Genomic DNA, 23,665 nt, shown 5'->3' with positions numbered 1-23,665 from the left:
ATATACTTAAAGTAATCCTCAGCCTTTTCCCCCTTTTAAATCGGCTGGTATGAGAAAGAAATATAAAACCATACTCTCATACAGTGGGTTTACATGCAACCATGTGTCATAACGACATGAGATTTTTGTGGGGATGAGTAATTGTGGTTAAATAAAGGCAAGGGAGCAAAATGATCAGGCAGGAGGTTTTTGTGGGCAAAAACTGCTTACAGAGAGAGCGAAGTTGGCTCAGTCAGTAAAGCGTCTGCCCGTCGAACCAAAGATCGTGGGTTCGAGTCCACCCCGGGCGGAAGACTGAAGCCAGTGCGTTGTTGTGTGTAAACGTCTCTCCCCTGTTTCATAGATGCAGGCTATGTTACAGTGGAAAACACTCCGTCCCTCGGATAGGACGTTAAATGGAGGTCCCGTGTAGAGGAGCATCACCACCTTTGCACGTTAAGAACCCACTGCACTATTCGAATAAGAGTAGGGGAAACCCCTGTGTAGTGGTCCACCTGAATTCCCCCAACCAGTTATCGGGAGGAGAGACCTGCGGGTCACAGTTATGTGTGCGCGCCCTTGTAGGCGACCCAGATTGGCTGGCTCCTCCAATGCGTATTTGAATGTCTTTGACATATATATGGCGCTATACAAATGCTGTGCATCGTCATCATCACCATAATACATGTAGTGTTTGTGTAGTATTTTATAATGTGTACGTATGTTTTGTCTTGCAAAAGCCTCAAAATGTTCTTGTCAGCTATGACTCGGAGAAAATCAGTTGATACAAAAATATAAAATTGTATTAATTAAAAAAAATATTGTAATAAAAATTGTCTAGCTTATTAATCTCACCCTCCTATATTTCACCCTCCCCCCCCCAAAAAAAAAAGATACAGTAGTAAAATACTATGAAGACAAACCATATATTGATGATGTCATTTACTCAGAGACTTAAACGCAATTTCCTACCTGTATTTTCTCAACACATTTTGGCGTATTTTTGCAGGCGTCTTTTGTGTGTGCATGTTCTTTACATTAATCAAACCCTTTCGTGTGTTACAACTTTTACGGTGTTGCAATTTATCTTTTCTTTTTTACGAACTGAAGGTCAAGCTGTCAGACGGCAGTTAGAATCAACTGTTCTATTTGTTTAACATATAAGCCACCAGTGAAATCACATTACCATATCATCAGCTTGGATTCAGTAAACTCAATGATGGAATACTTTCAAATATACCACCGCGATCGACATGACTAAAGTGTTCAGTTGTGCTTACGGGATTGCGCATTTCCGAATCTACACATTATCTACAACAAAAACATACCAAAATATTCGTCGGATGCCACAAACCAGGTGAGACGTTTAAAGATGATGTTGTGATCGTGAAGAAGTTGGAGGAACATTCTTGGTTCAATCTCCAGCAATATATTTCTTAGCTCAAGTGATATCATTTGGTATCCACTAAGACAGCAGTCGGGTTAGGTCAGGTAGGTAGCTGAAACAAAGAAAAAAGAAAGAAATTATAATAATAATAATGGAATTAACATTATACCCAGCAAAAAATAACTAATTAATTGAACAGCATTGAAAATGGCAACCTTGTCCATAATCATTTATTGCTTATTATTGTAATTTCGGAGGTATATATGTATACATTATGTTCAGTGTTATATACACGTTTGTTAGTACACCGTGATAAACAAACACACATTTTAGTGAGGTTGTACCCAGAACAAAAAAATGTGGATGCAGCTGGTGGAAAAGGCGTGAAATCAAATGTCCGACTCCCCTCTCATATACGAATATGCCTTTTGTATGCGTATGACGTCAACATCTCATGGCGCCAATCCTCAAAAGCTATAAGAATGCGAAGCTAGAGATGCGTCAGCTGCAGATCACCAGTGCATGCAAGATGTCCGGTGGCTTCATCATCTAAGATGGTTGCGCGATGACGTCAACGCATAGTCCCGTATTCTGAGCTTGGGTTTAAATCAAATCCTGGTTTTAAGTTGCGGTTTAACTATGGTTATTCACTTGGGGCACAGATCCCTAACAGTAAAAAGTCACTTAATTATCTCATTTGACACTGACATTGTTAATAATTGTCTGGGAATAATAATCATGATAAATGAAGTATTTTTCCTCATTACGAAAGCAAAAGGAAACGAAATAGTAAATATAAGAAATATACAATGAACAGAGTTTTGGCTCCCTATAATTTTAGCACAGAGATAGACTGTGTCTAGGTTAAACCCGACTTCAGAATACGGGCCATAAAGTATATAACAATCCCTTACACGCAGTGGCGTACCTAGGATTTTCCAAGGGGGGGGGGCAAATTCGTCAGTCAAAAAAATTGACAAGCAAAAAAAAGGGTCTTCAACCACAAATAAAGGATTTCGTACTAGGAAGAAATTTGACAAGCAAAAAAAAAAAAAGGTCTTCAAGTTCAAAGGAGCCACTTGTGGCTCGTCAGGAATCAGTTGTAACTCGTCAGGGGACAGGGATACGTCCCTTGCATGGGTTGTGTCTCGTTGGGTGGGCAGTCTGCCCCCTCTGCCCCCCCCCCCCCCCGTAGGTACGCTAATGCTTACACGTGTTTAAGAACTATAAAAAACATAATTCCCAGTTGCTATATAAGATAATCCAAATCAGCAACACAAGCTCAATAGCATTTAACCATCAGACAAAATCCAAATAGAGCCTTGGATCATTGCCGTAAAGCACTTGGGTATAGAACACGGACACATCGTACGTAAAGAGGCGTTTGTACAAATACTCCCGAGAGAGCGAAGCTAGCAAAGGAGATTAATGATAAAAATAATACCAGTTCTTGTATAGCGCACATCACAATTAAGAATAATGTCTCTATGCGCTTCCAAAGGACTTGGGTATTATTACCCCAGCTGTAGCTTGGCAGCCGTAATTACTAAGATTACAGCGCACACGCATTTCAAGGAATAAATTCCTGACAGGTACCCATTCACCTCACCTTGGTTGAGTGCTGCACAATGTGGATAAATTTCTTGCCGATGGAAATTACGCCATGGCTGGGATTTGAACCCACGACCCTCTGTTTCAAAGTCCGGAGACTAATCCACTAGGCCACAATGCTCCACAAAGTATATTGTCCTTTTCTACTAGAAAAACATATTTCAAATACTTTGACATCTTAATCTCAAATCGCCTACATGTGTTAACGCCCTACCCGATTAATTCACTTAATTAATTAATCAATTAATTTAGTTATGTATCTATTAACCTCCTCAATGGAAACAAATGACCATCTTACTCTCGCCTCGAAGTAATAAACGAGATGAAATGAATATCAACATTCCCCCTAAAAAAATTCCTTTAAAAAAGAAAGAAATCGGCAAAATTAAACAACACAGAAGTAATCAGATTTCATCTACGCTTATTTTTTTTTAAGTGATTATTTTCTCTTCACATTATTATTAGGCTAGTTAATTCGAAAATCAATGAAATAGTCAATTAACGTCAAGCGGTCAGACGGCATTTGGAATGAACTGATGAACTGTTCTGTTTTCAATGATGTCTACATACACACTCCAAGTAAGCAATCTATTAACTTCTTCATCCAATTGGATACGGTGAGCATAATAGTGGGATCTCTTTCAAATATACCAGCTCCTACGACATGACATTCGTGCTTAATTGCGCTTACTCCTTCTACAAATCATCTACAACATCCCAAAATATTCGTTGGATGTCACAAACCAGGTGAGACGTTTAATGTTTAATGGAAGTTAACGCAGGAAACAAAATCAAAATTACTTTTGTAACTACCTTGTACCTATCCGCAATAGATTCGGCCGGGTAATCCACTCAATTTTTTTTTGGGGGTGCTGGTAGGGGGTTTGAAGGAAAATGTTTCATATAACCTAAAAAAAAACACCGATAAATATACGTCGAGGATGCAATTTTAGTAAATCACACCGGTCCCCTCCAAGAAGACGAAAAAACCAGTGGCCGAAGAATTGACTCCCTTTGATTTTAAATGTTTCGGTTTGTGTATTGTCAGAGAAATCGCCTATAGTTTCGAGCAAAAGTTTCTAGACAACTTGTTTCACCAAGAACCCGCGGGTAAATATCCTCGGATATTCGCCCGCAGGTATACCGTCGCACTCTACCCGAAAAACCCACCCGCATTCACCCTCGGGTGAAGTGTGACGTTTCCCGTGAGCGGCATGGTATGAAAATGCCATTCCCTTCGTTAGTCACATGGTCTGTGTAGTTTTATCGTGAAAATATTCCCGTAGCACCACATTTCAGTAGCAGGGATCTTTCTATAGTTTCACTGTGAGTGTCCACGTTTTACAGGCATACATAAAAAATTATATAGAGAGGCAGTGCAGTAAATTGATCTTGGAGCGCAACTTGATATTTGTGTCTTTCCGGATAATTTTCAGTTTTGCCGATACAGTTGCTGATTAAGACATTTTTACTAAGATCTCAGACCTTCAACCAGTGCCCTTTTTGGGGGTTAGTGGGGTGCTGATGTAAGTTTTAAAAGACAAAAAGAAAAGGTATTCACTACAAAATGGAAGTCAAATCGGTCCCGAGAAATTTCAAAAGCGGGGGATGGTTCAAATTGTTCACAATAAATTTTGAAAGGCCAAAGAAGAAAAAAAGGTTTTACTGCAGTCATAATGAAGGTAATTTTATTACATTTTTTAAACATCTTCCAGAATACCTGGAAGTGCTGCCTATGGATATGGAGAATAATACACGAAGCCCCCAACCATTTTTTTGTTGACTTCCCATGCCCATGCCTTCGATCTTCGTCTGAGATAATGGATCATACATATTTGAAGGACTTTACTTCCGCTCATGTAGTCCCGTTAATGTGTGTACATTCCATATGCTGTGGATGTTTTACTTAGTTGTGGATCAAAGCTGACGAGTTGACCTTCTCCCCATGAAGTCTATCAATGCCATCAGCAAATCTCACACATAACTTTCCTTCCTCCAATGAATACTTTACCTATGTGATCTTGAATCGCATTTTCCATTATCCTCTCCAAGAAGAGAAGAGTGGGTGAAAGAGGCATCCCTGGCACACACCAATTGTTATGCGGAACCATTCACTTTTACTTCGAAAATAAGAGTACAGTATGTATGGCGCCATGATACATATGCTTGATCATTCGTAAAATATTTAAATTAATGTTGTTCTTGGTTAAATGTGCAATGCTAAATTTTCTGAAAAAATGACATTCTCTCAAAATACATGTACTGAATTGCGTTGTTTGTTTGACATGTGTTTTAGTGTTTGTGTTTTATAGAAATCAATTGCTCTATTAACACTTAATTAGTTCAAAATATCGTAATACTGAATGCTTGTTTTCTTAAAGGGCTATAATGAAAAGGGAGGGGCGTGGACGGTAAAGGTCAATACGTCAAGTGGCAGTTGGCGTGCACTGTACTTTTACAGGAATCTGTACTCCTAGACTTTGATACAAAATATTTCAAGAGCATATATGGTAATGGTAGCAAACCTAGTAGGATCTCTATTTACATCACAACACGCTCAGTATGACTAAGATGTGTCTTTTATTCAGTATTTTGATAAACCAGAAACAACACATTTTGCATCTCAGCCAAATATCAAATCTTCCTCGAATGCCACAAACCAGGTGAGACGTTTGAAATAACGAATATAAAATGGACGAACAACTAAAGAAAGAAAAAAACAGTTCGCTGAAATGTGGGGGAAAAATAATGGCAAGCCTGATTACTGGGGGTAAATAATAATCACATTCCTATTAAACACTGTTTCTTTTGACTCTACGCGATATCCGATACTTTGTTTTTTTTTAACCATGTAACGTCAAAATGCCAAAGAGGTTGGAGGAGTATGAGTAAGCAATAATACGACACTAATGTCGCTACCATTTTTGTCATGAAAATGGCATTAAAACATGAATGTATCCATTTTATGTTAAATGGAATAATAGTGGTTCAATTACGCAGTGAGAATGCAACCATTTTAAAACTCGTTAATTGTAAAGTTGCATTTTATTCTTCAAAAGGGCAATGAATAAGGAAAAGAAATAAAATGCTGCAAGATGGAGGAAAATTTCCTCACGCACGTAATTACTGAATAGAGTTTGTTCAACCTTTATCAAAATATTAGTTAAGCCCATGATAAAATTCCCGTTGGTTCGAAGAAAATACATTTCATACCTCAGCTCGACCACTATGACAAAAGTGTACGATTGCGCTTACGAAATCGTCGACCACAAAGCTGTCGGTTTTCTACAATGCAAACTCTATATCAAACATTCGTCGGATGCCTAAAACCAGGTGATGCGCTGTAGAATTTATTACAATTAGGGTAGGATGTGTTGTTTTATTCACGATATTAGGTTGGAAAATACCGAGATTCGTTATGTAAAATTTAAAAAAATCGTGCAACGTTATAATTTTCTTTCCAACTTTCATTGTTACTTTTTAATGCAGCTTCATCAAGAATGGTATTGTCATAATGATTGTCAAAGGCCCTGTCACGAGACGATTAACAAAGAAATATCCCCCTTATTATGTAAGGTCTGATTGTAAACCTGTCAGGAAATTACTAAGACAAAATAGAATAGGTGGCTATCATTGTTGTTATAAAAAATTGCCATCTTGCACATCTGGCTCAAGCTATGGTTAATGTAAAATTCATAAGTTGAAATCAGGGGCGGAACCAGCTTTCGCCAAAGGAGGGGGGGGGACAATACATTTTTATGCATATTTTTTCCGATCGGCTGTTAAAAGCTGATATTATTGTTATTGTTTTGAGGTTGTAGTCCTTACTAAAGACTTACGGGTTATCATAATCTTAGCTTCATTCTTACACACAAGCTAGGAAAGTATTTTTTTTCATAATGCCAAATAAAATAATGCGAGCTAAATACGAACTTAATTATTGGGGGGTTTTTTGCATTTAAACTGAATATTTCAATTAAACGATTGATGCCAGAGTAAAGCAGGAGCTGAACCAAAAACTTAGACATACTAAGCACTTTTGGTAATTATGAACAGAGTGGGTATTTAAGTAAACATCTAATGCGAGGGCAAAGCGCGAGTTGAAAATTTGTGATACTGCGACCAAAAACTGGACATTCTAAGCACTTTATGTAGCCATGAACAAGATGAGCATCTATTAGAACAATTGATTCCAGCAAGAAGCGCAAGCTGAAAATGGTCGGCATTCTGACCTAAAATTTGGACATTATAAGTACTTTGGATAATCATGAATAAGGTAGGCATCTACCTAAACATTTGAAGCAAGAGCGAGGCGCGAGCTTAAAATGTTTGATATTTTGACCTAAGATTTGATCATTCTAAGCAATGTTTGTAATCATGAATAAGATGCGTACCTAACCAAACATTACTTATTCGATATTGCAAATATGGACATAGTATAATATGTAAACAAAGGATTTTGACCGTAATGATTCCAACTTCTACATTATTCTTTACGATATCGTAGATACTTCGGTTCCCCAAAAATGATTCCCTCTTTTGGTAAAGGGTCTTTAAACTAATGTCCAAAATTTGCAAGCTTATCCTTCAAAATATACCAACTGTGTTTTAGTAAGGCATTTATATGTTAACTTCCACTTAAACTTTGGGATTTTTTTGAGGGAGGTACGAAAAATATTTTAATTTCAATAACTTTTTTTTCTCTTGGGTTAGGTATTGTTTTTGTTTTGTTTTCTTACAGTAATGTGATTTATGACACTTTTTGACTTTATTTGTATATTGAATTATGCTGAAAAAATTAATTGAAAGAAAATAGAAGGCTAAAATTTATTGTGCACATATGTATATTTTCGATATGGTATGTATTGAGTCCTGGATTTGCAAGTGAATTTCTAATACAAGTGCAGAGATTTTTGTATATATTTCTATAATTAGTTGCATGATTAAAGGTACACTTTATAATATGTCAGAAAAAAATATACTTGGAGAGAGTAAAACACGGAGAGGGGAAACAGAAGGAGATGGTACGGTGAAGCTCAAAATCAAGAGTGATGTGATAGTAGGAACGGAATATGAATAAAAGACTGAGTAGGAGAATATAAATAAGCAATGATTAATTGGGTACCGTAAACAATTTTTTATCAAAGCAGAATGCATTAAACTTCAAATGAATGGTCTGAAGTGCAAAGGACTCTTCTTACCTTTTAAGGGGGGGGGGGCATTTTTCTGCTCAAAAAATATATCAGCCCCCTATTTTTTTCGGGGGGGTGGGTAAGTTCCTAGTCATAATCCTTTAACTTTTACTTTTATAAGGTCATTTTCTAAAGACCCCCCCCCCCCCAAAAAAAAAAAAAGGAGTAATGTCTCGCTTTAAAAATGCAGAGACCTCCATGAGGGGCAAAGGCGTAGACTAGCTGGTTTGAACATGGGAGGTAGAACTAAAAGTGGTATGGGGAGGGGTGCACATCTTGGGGAGGTGGAACTAAGGTTTGGAAAATCAGCTGTTGAAAGTAGAAAGGGTACACATTTCGTTTTGCTTGCCAGTGTTGGAACTCCTCTGCCTCAGCGGAAGGTTTCACATTCACCCAGTGTACCCCCAGCCTATGCCCTTGAGGGGATGCTTATTTTAAGGGTGTTTATGTTCCTAATGGCCACCGCCTTTAACTTTCTTTATTTTGATGTCAGATTTCAAGGACCAGTTCCGCCCCTCCCCCCAAAACCTAGAAATATTACTGAAGGTGATTAATAACCCCACAATCTGGCGTGAACATTTTAATGCAGTTTAGAACAGCGCTTCTCAACCGGTGCTTCGCGGCCCACTGGTGGGCCGCGATAAGCTGAAGAGAGAGAGAAAAAAATAGGGGAAAACTATAGTATACACATACTGTATACCTGTCTGATCATGTTAAAATGTTTTGTCCGATCGGTCTACTTAGGTCAAACAAGATCTAAGCACACTTTTTTGGTATCAAGCGTGTTGCAAAGCATATACATGCACACTTTACTATATGATGTTTTCGATCTAACTTTGATGTATACCTCATGTGCATGCATATTGTGTATGTAGTTAATTGTCGCCCATTTACCGGACATTTCCGAATGCAGCTTAGTTCTCAAACAGCTTGTTGCGAATGTGCTTCAGAGCTTTGTGTTCAAATTTCATGAATTTCATGGGTAGGTGGGCCTCGAAAAAAAAAAATGAGAGTCAAAGTGGTCCTCGAGTAAAAAAAAGGTTGAGAAGCACTGGTTTAGAAGACACTTAAAATTTAATATGAATCTTTACCCCAAGATGAATATTTCTTCCAACTTTTATGAGCACTGACTAAAAACAGGGAAGAAGTTTGATCCACAATGAGTTTTCCTGCATTTCTGGCTATCATATGTGGTTACCATGGCAATGCAATCTCTGACAAATGCACACAAAAAATGGATCTTGCACATCTTTACCTCAAGGCAAATGTGTGAGCCAAATTTCATGAGAATTGGTTCAAAACTGTTGAAGAAGTTCAAATTGCAAGGTTTTTACCTAGATTTTGCCATATAATATGTTGTTACCATGGCAACACAATTTCTGAAACACACACAAAAAGTGCCGTGTACATCTTTACTTTAATACCAATATGTGTGCCAAATTTCATGAGAATTGATTGAAAACTGATGAAGCAGTTTGAATTGTAATTATTTTCCCCCCAATTTTCACCATATAATACGTTGTTACCATGGCAACAAGATTTCTGAAAGACACACAAAAATGTGTCTTAGGCATCTTCACCTCAAGACCAATGTGTGTGCCAAATTTCATGAGAAACGGATGAAAACAGAGGAAGTAGTTCTAACTGCAAGATATTTACCTTATTTTTGCCATAATACACTGTTACCATGGCAACACAATTTCCAACACATGCAAAAAATGGGTCTTGCACATCTTTACCCCAAGACCAAAATATGTACATACACACCAACGTTCAACCCCCTCCACCGCGACCCTTCGGCTTGTTTAGCATCTGCATTCAGATTTGGTGCATTGAGATGTGAGGACATACAGAACATCTGTTCAAAAAGGGTCTGAATTCAAGAACTGGACCAATGCAAAATAATGCACTGCTATTGAGTTTTGCACTACCGCTAGTCTATATATCAGACCAATCTAAACTCATAAATTCTGACATTTTCACCCATTTTTTCTATGTTCCTGCGGCCAGATTTTTTGGAGCATACCCCATTTTTAATTTTTATACATAAACAAAGGTCTGGAGAAAAAATCATGCTTTTGTCCACCGTGTCCACATAATTTCGCTAACAGACCAGACTACTTCGGAACTACAAATGTTTGTGAAAACGGGGGTCCTTGAAACGGGTCGCCTGCGTTTGAGTGCGTATGTATCCCTATGGAACGTGCATGCAGCTAGCCCGGCGGCACGACTGCTGGGCGCGCTAGCACCGAGGCGATGGTCGGACAGCGCTCTGCGGCCGCTTTTCACCAAAATTGCGACCGGAACGGCGTAACAGAAAATATGCGAAGCTTTGGAGCGGATTTCTTTCTTCTTCTTTTTTCGAAAAGAAGAAAATGCTATGCCTTGGAGCGGCTTTCTTTGTTCTTTTTCTCAATAAGACAAAAATGCTATGCCTTGGAACGGAAATTTGAATGGCACATACCCACTATGCATACTGAGTGCCCCCCCCCCCCCTCGGGTGAAAACATACTATGACCATGGTGCAGAGTTGCCCTATTATTTCGGAACTTCACGAATCTGTTAATTTTCCTCATAGTCAATCGAATACCAAGCATTGAATTAGTGCCACAAACCAAGTGAGACGTCTGGTTAAATATTTGTGGACAATGGAGATAATGATCTTTTTTTTTTTTTTTTTTTTTTTTGGGGGGGGGGGTTAAAGGTTTGTCTTCCATTTACCACTCTCAACCAGGGTGTAATGAATGGGTACCTGGTTGAAAGGAACCACTTAAATGCTTTTGCGCCAAAAAGAGTGATCTTGGTTGCTGTTTAAACAATTTTCGAGTAGCGGAATTCGGGTTTGAAAACATAATCCCTGTTATCGGTAAAAAGTTATTTAATTACCATCAAGACCGGGATTTACTTGTCGCGTCACATGTAGTATTTTCGAGAGTGTAACATGCTGGTCCTACACGTACATCAAAAAGTCGAACTATCCTAAAGACATTAAATGTGTGTTAATTTTCTTTTCTTCACTAAAAACATGGTCGTACATTTCTTTTATCACTTCCTTTTATCTGACAGATGTTTCCCCCTCTTATAGAGCATTTGTATGTGCAGTAAGTGGATTACATATATTTAGCAAAAAGCCTCAAGGTTGGACGAGAATCTCCACCACATCTTTATTTGCCCTTAAATCAATGATACAAGAGGCAATTTTCGATTTTGCCCCCCCCCCCCCCCCTAAAGCTCCTTGTCAATTGATCAAGTTACCTTTTTGTCACCTTGACACATGTATATTAATATACTTAAAGTAATCCTCAGCCTTTTCCCCCTTTTAAATCGGCTGGTATGAGAAAGAAATATAAAACCATACTCTCATACAGTGGGTTTACATGCAACCATGTGTCATAACGACATGAGATTTTTGTGGGGATGAGTAATTGTGGTTAAATAAAGGCAAGGGAGCAAAATGATCAGGCAGGAGGTTTTTGTGGGCAAAAACTGCTTACAGAGAGAGCGAAGTTGGCTCAGTCAGTAAAGCGTCTGCCCGTCGAACCAAAGATCGTGGGTTCGAGTCCACCCCGGGCGGAAGACTGAAGCCAGTGCGTTGTTGTGTGTAAACGTCTCTCCCCTGTTTCATAGATGCAGGCTATGTTACAGTGGAAAACACTCCGTCCCTCGGATAGGACGTTAAATGGAGGTCCCGTGTAGAGGAGCATCACCACCTTTGCACGTTAAGAACCCACTGCACTATTCGAATAAGAGTAGGGGAAACCCCTGTGTAGTGGTCCACCTGAATTCCCCCAACCAGTTATCGGGAGGAGAGACCTGCGGGTCACAGTTATGTGTGCGCGCCCTTGTAGGCGACCCAGATTGGCTGGCTCCTCCAATGCGTATTTGAATGTCTTTGACATATATATGGCGCTATACAAATGCTGTGCATCGTCATCATCACCATAATACATGTAGTGTTTGTGTAGTATTTTATAATGTGTACGTATGTTTTGTCTTGCAAAAGCCTCAAAATGTTCTTGTCAGCTATGACTCGGAGAAAATCAGTTGATACAAAAATATAAAATTGTATTAATTAAAAAAAATATTGTAATAAAAATTGTCTAGCTTATTAATCTCACCCTCCTATATTTCACCCTCCCCCCCCCCAAAAAAAAAAGATACAGTAGTAAAATACTATGAAGACAAACCATATATTGATGATGTCATTTACTCAGAGACTTAAACGCAATTTCCTACCTGTATTTTCTCAACACATTTTGGCGTATTTTTGCAGGCGTCTTTTGTGTGTGCATGTTCTTTACATTAATCAAACCCTTTCGTGTGTTACAACTTTTACGGTGTTGCAATTTATCTTTTCTTTTTTACGAACTGAAGGTCAAGCTGTCAGACGGCAGTTAGAATCAACTGTTCTATTTGTTTAACATATAAGCCACCAGTGAAATCACATTACCATATCATCAGCTTGGATTCAGTAAACTCAATGATGGAATACTTTCAAATATACCACCGCGATCGACATGACTAAAGTGTTCAGTTGTGCTTACGGGATTGCGCATTTCCGAATCTACACATTATCTACAACAAAAACATACCAAAATATTCGTCGGATGCCACAAACCAGGTGAGACGTTTAAAGATGATGTTGTGATCGTGAAGAAGTTGGAGGAACATTCTTGGTTCAATCTCCAGCAATATATTTCTTAGCTCAAGTGATATCATTTGGTATCCACTAAGACAGCAGTCGGGTTAGGTCAGGTAGGTAGCTGAAACAAAGAAAAAAGAAAGAAATTATAATAATAATAATGGAATTAACATTATACCCAGCAAAAAATAACTAATTAATTGAACAGCATTGAAAATGGCAACCTTGTCCATAATCATTTATTGCTTATTATTGTAATTTCGGAGGTATATATGTATACATTATGTTCAGTGTTATATACACGTTTGTTAGTACACCGTGATAAACAAACACACATTTTAGTGAGGTTGTACCCAGAACAAAAAAATGTGGATGCAGCTGGTGGAAAAGGCGTGAAATCAAATGTCCGACTCCCCTCTCATATACGAATATGCCTTTTGTATGCGTATGACGTCAACATCTCATGGCGCCAATCCTCAAAAGCTATAAGAATGCGAAGCTAGAGATGCGTCAGCTGCAGATCACCAGTGCATGCAAGATGTCCGGTGGCTTCATCCTCTAAGATGGTTGCGCGATGACGTCAACGCATAGTCCCGTATTCTGAGCTTGGGTTTAAATCAAATCCTGGTTTTAAGTTGCGGTTTAACTATGGTTATTCACTTGGGGCACAGATCCCTAACAGTAAAAAGTCACTTAATTATCTCATTTGACACTGACATTGTTAATAATTGTCTGGGAATAATAATCATGATAAATGAAGTATTTTTCCTCATTACGAAAGCAAAAGGAAACGAAATAGTAAATATAAGAAATATACAATGAACAGAGTTTTGGCTCCCTATAATTTTAGCACAGAGATAGACTGTGTCTAGGTTAAACCCGACTTCAGAATACGGGCCATAAAGTATATAACAATCCCTTACACGCAGTGGCGTACCTAGGATTTTCCAAGGGGGGGGGGGCAAATTCGTCAGTCAAAAAAATTGACAAGCAAAAAAAAGGGTCTTCAACCACAAATAAAGGATTTCGTACTAGGAAGAAATTTGACAAGCAAAAAAAAAAAAAGGTCTTCAAGTTCAAAGGAGCCACTTGTGGCTCGTCAGGAATCAGTTGTAACTCGTCAGGGGACAGGGATACGTCCCTTGCATGGGTTGTGTCTCGTTGGGTGGGCAGTCTGCCCCCTCTGCCCCCCCCCCCCCCGTAGGTACGCTAATGCTTACACGTGTTTAAGAACTATAAAAAACATAATTCCCAGTTGCTATATAAGATAATCCAAATCAGCAACACAAGCTCAATAGCATTTAACCATCAGACAAAATCCAAATAGAGCCTTGGATCATTGCCGTAAAGCACTTGGGTATAGAACACGGACACATCGTACGTAAAGAGGCGTTTGTACAAATACTCCCGAGAGAGCGAAGCTAGCAAAGGAGATTAATGATAAAAATAATACCAGTTCTTGTATAGCGCACATCACAATTAAGAATAATGTCTCTATGCGCTTCCAAAGGACTTGGGTATTATTACCCCAGCTGTAGCTTGGCAGCCGTAATTACTAAGATTACAGCGCACACGCATTTCAAGGAATAAATTCCTGACAGGTACCCATTCACCTCACCTTGGTTGAGTGCTGCACAATGTGGATAAATTTCTTGCCGATGGAAATTACGCCATGGCTGGGATTTGAACCCACGACCCTCTGTTTCAAAGTCCGGAGACTAATCCACTAGGCCACAATGCTCCACAAAGTATATTGTCCTTTTCTACTAGAAAAACATATTTCAAATACTTTGACATCTTAATCTCAAATCGCCTACATGTGTTAACGCCCTACCCGATTAATTCACTTAATTAATTAATCAATTAATTTAGTTATGTATCTATTAACCTCCTCAATGGAAACAAATGACCATCTTACTCTCGCCTCGAAGTAATAAACGAGATGAAATGAATATCAACATTCCCCCTAAAAAAATTCCTTTAAAAAAGAAAGAAATCGGCAAAATTAAACAACACAGAAGTAATCAGATTTCATCTACGCTTATTTTTTTTTAAGTGATTATTTTCTCTTCACATTATTATTAGGCTAGTTAATTCGAAAATCAATGAAATAGTCAATTAACGTCAAGCGGTCAGACGGCATTTGGAATGAACTGATGAACTGTTCTGTTTTCAATGATGTCTACATACACACTCCAAGTAAGCAATCTATTAACTTCTTCATCAAATTGGATACGGTGAGCATAATAGTGGGATCTCTTTCAAATATACCAGCTCCTACGACATGACATTCGTGCTTAATTGCGCTTACTCCTTCTACAAATCATCTACAACATCCCAAAATATTCGTTGGATGTCACAAACCAGGTGAGACGTTTAATGTTTAATGGAAGTTAACGCAGGAAACAAAATCAAAATTACTTTTGTAACTACCTTGTACCTATCCGCAATAGATTCGGCCGGGTAATCCACTCAATTTTTTTTTGGGGGTGCTGGTAGGGGGTTTGAAGGAAAATGTTTCATATAACCTAAAAAAAAACACCGATAAATATACGTCGAGGATGCAATTTTAGTAAATCACACCGGTCCCCTCCAAGAAGACGAAAAAACCAGTGGCCGAAGAATTGACTCCCTTTGATTTTAAATGTTTCGGTTTGTGTATTGTCAGAGAAATCGCCTATAGTTTCGAGCAAAAGTTTCTAGACAACTTGTTTCACCAAGAACCCGCGGGTAAATATCCTCGGATATTCGCCCGCAGGTATACCGTCGCACTCTACCCGAAAAACCCACCCGCATTCACCCTCGGGTGAAGTGTGACGTTTCCCGTGAGCGGCATGGTATGAAAATGCCATTCCCTTCGTTAGTCACATGGTCTGTGTAGTTTTATCGTGAAAATATTCCCGTAGCACCACATTTCAGTAGCAGGGATCTTTCTATAGTTTCACTGTGAGTGTCCACGTTTTACAGGCATACATAAAAAATTATATAGAGAGGCAGTGCAGTAAATTGATCTTGGAGCGCAACTTGATATTTGTGTCTTTCCGGATAATTTTCAGTTTTGCCGATACAGTTGCTGATTAAGACATTTTTACTAAGATCTCAGACCTTCAACCAGTGCCCTTTTTGGGGGTTAGTGGGGTGCTGATGTAAGTTTTAAAAGACAAAAAGAAAAGGTATTCACTACAAAATGGAAGTCAAATCGGTCCCGAGAAATTTCAAAAGCGGGGGATGGTTCAAATTGTTCACAATAAATTTTGAAAGGCCAAAGAAGAAAAAAAGGTTTTACTGCAGTCATAATGAAGGTAATTTTATTACATTTTTTAAACATCTTCCAGAATACCTGGAAGTGCTGCCTATGGATATGGAGAATAATACACGAAGCCCCCAACCATTTTTTTGTTGACTTCCCATGCCCATGCCTTCGATCTTCGTCTGAGATAATGGATCATACATATTTGAAGGACTTTACTTCCGCTCATGTAGTCCCGTTAATGTGTGTACATTCCATATGCTGTGGATGTTTTACTTAGTTGTGGATCAAAGCTGACGAGTTGACCTTCTCCCCATGAAGTCTATCAATGCCATCAGCAAATCTCACACATAACTTTCCTTCCTCCAATGAATACTTTACCTATGTGATCTTGAATCGCATTTTCCATTATCCTCTCCAAGAAGAGAAGAGTGGGTGAAAGAGGCATCCCTGGCACACACCAATTGTTATGCGGAACCATTCACTTTTACTTCGAAAATAAGAGTACAGTATGTATGGCGCCATGATACATATGCTTGATCATTCGTAAAATATTTAAATTAATGTTGTTCTTGGTTAAATGTGCAATGCTAAATTTTCTGAAAAAATGACATTCTCTCAAAATACATGTACTGAATTGCGTTGTTTGTTTGACATGTGTTTTAGTGTTTGTGTTTTATAGAAATCAATTGCTCTATTAACACTTAATTAGTTCAAAATATCGTAATACTGAATGCTTGTTTTCTTAAAGGGCTATAATGAAAAGGGAGGGGCGTGGACGGTAAAGGTCAATACGTCAAGTGGCAGTTGGCGTGCACTGTACTTTTACAGGAATCTGTACTCCTAGACTTTGATACAAAATATTTCAAGAGCATATATGGTAATGGTAGCAAACCTAGTAGGATCTCTATTTACATCACAACACGCTCAGTATGACTAAGATGTGTCTTTTATTCAGTATTTTGATAAACCAGAAACAACACATTTTGCATCTCAGCCAAATATCAAATCTTCCTCGAATGCCACAAACCAGGTGAGACGTTTGAAATAACGAATATAAAATGGACGAACAACTAAAGAAAGAAAAAAACAGTTCGCTGAAATGTGGGGGAAAAATAATGGCAAGCCTGATTACTGGGGGTAAATAATAATCACATTCCTATTAAACACTGTTTCTTTTGACTCTACGCGATATCCGATACTTTGTTTTTTTTTAACCATGTAACGTCAAAATGCCAAAGAGGTTGGAGGAGTATGAGTAAGCAATAATACGACACTAATGTCGCTACCATTTTTGTCATGAAAATGGCATTAAAACATGAATGTATCCATTTTATGTTAAATGGAATAATAGTGGTTCAATTACGCAGTGAGAATGCAACCATTTTAAAACTCGTTAATTGTAAAGTTGCATTTTATTCTTCAAAAGGGCAATGAATAAGGAAAATAAATAAAATCCTGCAAGATGGAGGAAAATTTCCTCACGCACGTAATTACTGAATAGAGTTTGTTCAACCTTTATCAAAATATTAGTTAAGCCCATGATAAAATTCCCGTTGGTTCGAAGAAAATACATTTCATACCTCAGCTCGACCACTATGACAAAAGTGTACGATTGCGCTTACGAAATCGTCGACCACAAAGCTGCCGGTTTTCTACAATGCAAACTCTATATCAAACATTCGTCGGATGCCTAAAACCAGGTGATGCGCTGTAGAATTTATTACAATTAGGGTAGGATGTGTTGTTTTATTCACGATATTAGGTTGGAAAATACCGAGATTCGTTATGTAAAATTTAAAAAAATCGTGCAACGTTATAATTTTCTTTCCAACTTTCATTGTTACTTTTTAATGCAGCTTCATCAAGAATGGTATTGTCATAATGATTGTCAAAGGCCCTGTCACGAGACGATTAACAAAGAAATATCCCCCTTATTATGTAAGGTCTGATTGTAAACCTGTCAGGAAATTACTAAGACAAAATAGAATAGGTGGCTATCATTGTTGTTATAAAAAATTGCCATCTTGCACATCTGGCTCAAGCTATGGTTAATGTAAAATTCATAAGTTGAAATCAGGGGCGGAACCAGCTTTCGCCAAAGGAGGGGGGGGGGGGACAATACATTTTTATGCATATTTTTTCCGATCGGCTGTTAAAAGCTGATATTATTGTTATTGTTTTGAGGTTGTAGTCCTTACTAAAGACTTACGGGTTATCATAATCTTAGCTTCATTCTTACACACAAGCTAGGAAAGTATTTTTTTTCATAATGCCAAATAAAATAATGCGAGCTAAATACGAACTTAATTATTGGGGGGTTTTTTGCATTTAAACTGAATATTTCAATTAAACGATTGATGCCAGAGTAAAGCAGGAGCTGAACCAAAAACTTAGACATACTAAGCACTTTTGGTAATTATGAACAGAGTGGGTATTTAAGTAAACATCTAATGCGAGGGCAAAGCGCGAGTTGAAAATTTGTGATACTGCGACCAAAAACTGGACATTCTAAGCACTTTATGTAGCCATGAACAAGATGAGCATCTATTAGAACAATTGATTCCAGCAAGAAGCGCAAGCTGAAAATGGTCGGCATTCTGACCTAAAATTTGGACATTATAAGTACTTTGGATAATCATGAATAAGGTAGGCATCTACCTAAACATTTGAAGCAAGAGCGAGGCGCGAGCTTAAAATGTTTGATATTTTGACCTAAGATTTGATCATTCTAAGCAATGTTTGTAATCATGAATAAGATGCGTACCTAACCAAACATTACTTATTCGATATTGCAAATATGGACATAGTATAATATGTAAACAAAGGATTTTGACCGTAATGATTCCAACTTCTACATTATTCTTTACGATATCGTAGATACTTCGGTTCCCCAAAAATGATTCCCTCTTTTGGTAAAGGGTCTTTAAACTAATGTCCAAAATTTGCAAGCTTATCCTTCAAAATATACCAACTGTGTTTTAGTAAGGCATTTATATGTTAACTTCCACTTAAACTTTGGGATTTTTTTGAGGGAGGTACGAAAAATATTTTAATTTCAATAACTTTTTTTTCTCTTGGGTTAGGTATTGTTTTTGTTTTGTTTTCTTACAGTAATGTGATTTATGACACTTTTTGACTTTATTTGTATATTGATTTAAGATATGAATATGGATCATCTTCAGAAATGCAAATCTTGCAACAGCTTTGGAATCTTAAAAAGGGACACACACATAAAATTAGAATTATTCCTAAATCCAATTATAATTATTTTGACCCCCCCCCCCCTCCAAAAAAGATATACTAGTAACAATAAATTCGTGGCACAATAAAAACAATAATAATTAGACATTATTTTAGATATTGTTAAAGAACAAGCGCCATCAGCACCCTCCCACTGCCTTGTACAGGTCACTGTAATTACCTCTGCCGGTACCATCCCCAATAGTGGAACACTTGATATCCTAATTATATATTTTTTTTAATGAAGAAAGTCCTTTGCTTACACATATCAAAAGGTCCGTCATGCGAGTCCGTCCGTCTAATGCATTACAAAGTCAGAAAAACCAATGTGACCAAATTCAGAATAAAGGTTTCCTTTCGGTTGACGAGGTTACCGACAATCCCAGCACCTACACTCTCAACAGGTTTTATGATTTTTAAAGACCTATAAACGAACATCCTCTATTATGCTTGCATGTTCGAAATGAGTTACTTTGTGCTGGCGAGTCTAAAAAATCATCCCTGCTTATTCATTAATTCAACTCTTTGATTGACACATCACAGCCCGAAATTTGAAACTTAGTGCCATATGTAATGAGCTTAGTCAGAGACGTTGCAATTTTCGAACTTAAACCGAACAAGGGCTGATGGTGACGTTACAGGTCGGTCCCAGACGTAAATATTGAGATATGCTTGAGACACGTCTGTCAAAGTTGCATAGCGCGCACCCCCCCCCCCCACACACACACACACTCGCGCTTCTCCATGCCTTCCCAATTGCTTGCCAATTTAGTACATCACCTCTCGCAGTATGACTGGCTGACTAGTAACTGTAGCTTTTCACACCCCCGAGGCTGCTCTTCCCGTACCCTAACAAAAAATACCAAGTATTCTTTGGATGTCACAAACCAGGTGAGGAGTAATTTGAAGGAAAAAAAAACACGAGCAAACAGGTGGCTACCCCTCTAAATATGCGAATAACTTGGATCATTCATTTTAAAGCTTTCACGGACAGTGGTCTCATGTCAAAGTTTTGTAGGTTCAAAGATTGATTAATAACCAGCTGTAATTACATACATATATGTTGCACTGACGAGTGGTGGGGGTGAATTATGGGAGGGGTGGTGGTGAAAGTTAACACGCTGAACCAATCGTGGTTGTTCTAAAATTGTTAAAATTTGAAGGGTTATCTCCCCCTCCCCAAAGTTGGTGGCAATGATATTGCAATTCTGTGTCATAATATTATATTTTATTATTATTATTATTATTATCGTTTTTAGTAGTAGTATTAGTACTATTATTAGTAGTATTATTATTATCATTATTATTATTATCATTATGTCGTTCTTGCTTAGTTCTTGGTACTAGGGAAGTGATCGTGGTTGGGTTTAAAAGTCTGTCTCGAGAAAATTGCGCATTGCCCACATGTATTAATATCATACTTTCCCAACATTAGGAAATTATACATTATTGTTCCTTGCCTCTTACTGCCTTATAAATGATGATAATACAATATTCAAGATTATACTGACCTGCATTCATGTTTTCATGACAGTTGATCGTTTCGATTCTTTTCACTTTCCTGATGTCAGTATTAGCCAATCCATCAAAGTTTCAATCTTATTCATCCATAGAGACTCTCTCGAATCCTTCAGCTGTCACGAGTTATTTTCAAAGTCAATGATGAGGGGTTCTATCCTACACCTTCTGTGTTGATAAGTTGTTCAACTTAAGTTAAATGACACTTAGTTCAATCCGCAGCTCTTCCCAACTGATAACTATTTAACTTGGAGTGATATTGACTGGTCTATGTTTAGAGACGATTCATCCATATGTAGAAGAAAAATAAAGCCTCACAAAAATTATAAGATACATGTAAATTTCAGCCCGATCACTATGACAATTGTGTACAATTTTGCTTTTAACGAACGCAACACATGCATCTATTATGCACATATGATCCAATGTCAAACACATACCAAGCATTCGTTAGATGCCACAAACCAGGTGAGATTGATCAAACTCTCGAAAAAAGATATGAATATGCTTTAATTTATACGAGGTTCGATGATGGGTTAAATACTGTTAATGTAATATGAATTACTGTCTACGTGATTCTACGGAACGGTTTCTGTTCAAAGATTCAAAATCTAAGTCAGTCTTTCGGTAAGGTAATAATCATAATTTTTATTAAAGTTTCAATTTCGAAAAAAAAAAATTCATACTTGCAAACTTTGAGCAATATTCAGCAGGGTTTATAATTACCGTTTTCCAAAATTGCTGCTCCTCAAACCAAACAGCCTGTGATGAATTAGCTACGTGCTTGTACTCTGCCGAGTTTTCAATTAAAAATGAGCTTGCGAAAAAGGAAGGAAGTCAATATAATCAAATGGTGGGTGGATGTGCTTACCAATCATTTATTTACTAGATAATCAGTCACGGAAAAAAAGTACATTATCATCAGGATCAATTACAAATATTCTAGAACCTGCCTATTGTATTACGGCGGCAAAGGAGAACAACCAATGCCAGAGCTGCATTTGTTTGTCTATAAACATCCAACTCTCAAACGCGTTCAGCCGGCTAAAGCATCATATTTCCATATACACTTGAAAATTCAATTAACACTTTACCTGTCTTCGCAGCTACTAATATCTCATTAATAACCAAGAAAGTTAAATCATTTACAAGAGCATAACTTTCATGTTTTTTTATGGACGGGAAGATAACATACTAGTATGCATTTAGTTCCCACGCAATGGTACTTACAGAAATATATTTCATGGGGTGGAGGGCCGGCAAGGGGTGTAGGGGTAGATTGTAACTCGTATAATTATGACTAGTTCTACTACTGCTATTACTACTTTTTTATTTTTCTCCCACTACGACCACTCCTCCTCCTCATCCAACTACTGCTACTTCTACTACCACTATTTTTGCTGATACAACTCTGCCTGTACTACTTCTACCACCACCACCACCGCCGCCACTACTACCACCAGATCTACTACTACTACTACCACTTTTACTTTTACCATTTATACTACTACTACTACCACCCAGTCTCTTCGGTCTGCTTGAGAGAAGGCCGTATGTTCATCTCTTATAATGAGGTTGATACTACTTCTGCTACTACCACAACTTCTACTGCTTAATACCACGACTGCATTTTACAACCACAACTCCTGATACTATCAATTTTGTTACTACTAATACTACTACCAATGCTAGTACTTACCATTACCCCACCACACACACACACACTCACCCTCACCCTCACACCATCACACACACACTACTAGTCAATGTTAGATCATTCTTCATATAATCTGCTACAATGACGTGATCAATATACATGTTATTGAAGAAGAACTCTTTATTTCACACTTGTATTCTTTTAAAATTTAAAACAAACTTCATAAATACTAGCAATACAGTTTAACATTTATTTTGTTTGCAGACATAAGTTAAACACGACTTTAGAATACGGGCCATAAAGTATATAAAAATCCCTCTCACCTGTTTAACAATTATAAGAAAGTATAATTCCCAGTTGCTATATAAGATAATCCGAATCAGCAAAGCAAGCTCAATAGCATTTTACCATCCCAATAGATCCTTGGATCATTGGCGCACAGCCCTGAGGTGTAGGACACGGACACAGCGTATGTAGAGAGGCATTTATACAAATACTCACGAGGGAGCAAAGCGAGCAAGCAAGATTATTGAATTTCTATATTAAAAAAACAATTATTTCAAATATATTGACATCTTACCCAGAAATTGCTTACAGGTGTTAACACCCCATCCCATTAATTTAGTTTATTTATTAGTCAATTAATTAAGTTATTTATTTATAAACCTCCTCAAATAAGGACAAATGATCATCTTTCTCTCGCCTCGAAGTAAAAAAGGACAAGAAAATAAATATCAACATTTCCCCTAAAGATTTTCCTTCAAGAAAGAAAGGAATCGGCAAAATTGAACAACACAGAAACAATCAGATTTACCCTTATTTGCTCTAATCATTAAACTCTGAAAAAAAATGATTACTTTTATTTAAAGTGATTATTTTCTCTGCACATTATTGGGCAAGTTAATTCAATGATCAATGAAATAGTTAATTAACGCCAAGCGGCCAGATTGCAGTTCAAATGAACTGGTAAACTATTCTGTCTTCAATGATGCAAGATAATTCGAATATCAATGAAAGAGTCAATCAACGTCAAAACGGTCAGAATGCCGTTGGAATGAACTGTTCTATTTTCAATGATGTCTGCATACACACTGCAAGTAAGCTATCTATTAACTTATTCATCAAATTGGATACGGTGAGCAAAATGGTGGGATCTCTTTCAAATATACCAACTCGTACGACATGA

The sequence above is a fragment of the Lytechinus pictus genome, unplaced genomic scaffold (genome assembly GCF_037042905.1).
Source record: "Lytechinus pictus isolate F3 Inbred unplaced genomic scaffold, Lp3.0 scaffold_20, whole genome shotgun sequence".
NCBI classification, from domain to species: domain Eukaryota; kingdom Metazoa; phylum Echinodermata; class Echinoidea; order Temnopleuroida; family Toxopneustidae; genus Lytechinus; species Lytechinus pictus.
The sequence above is the reverse complement of the archived record's forward strand: the minus strand, read 5'-3'. Positions refer to the sequence as shown.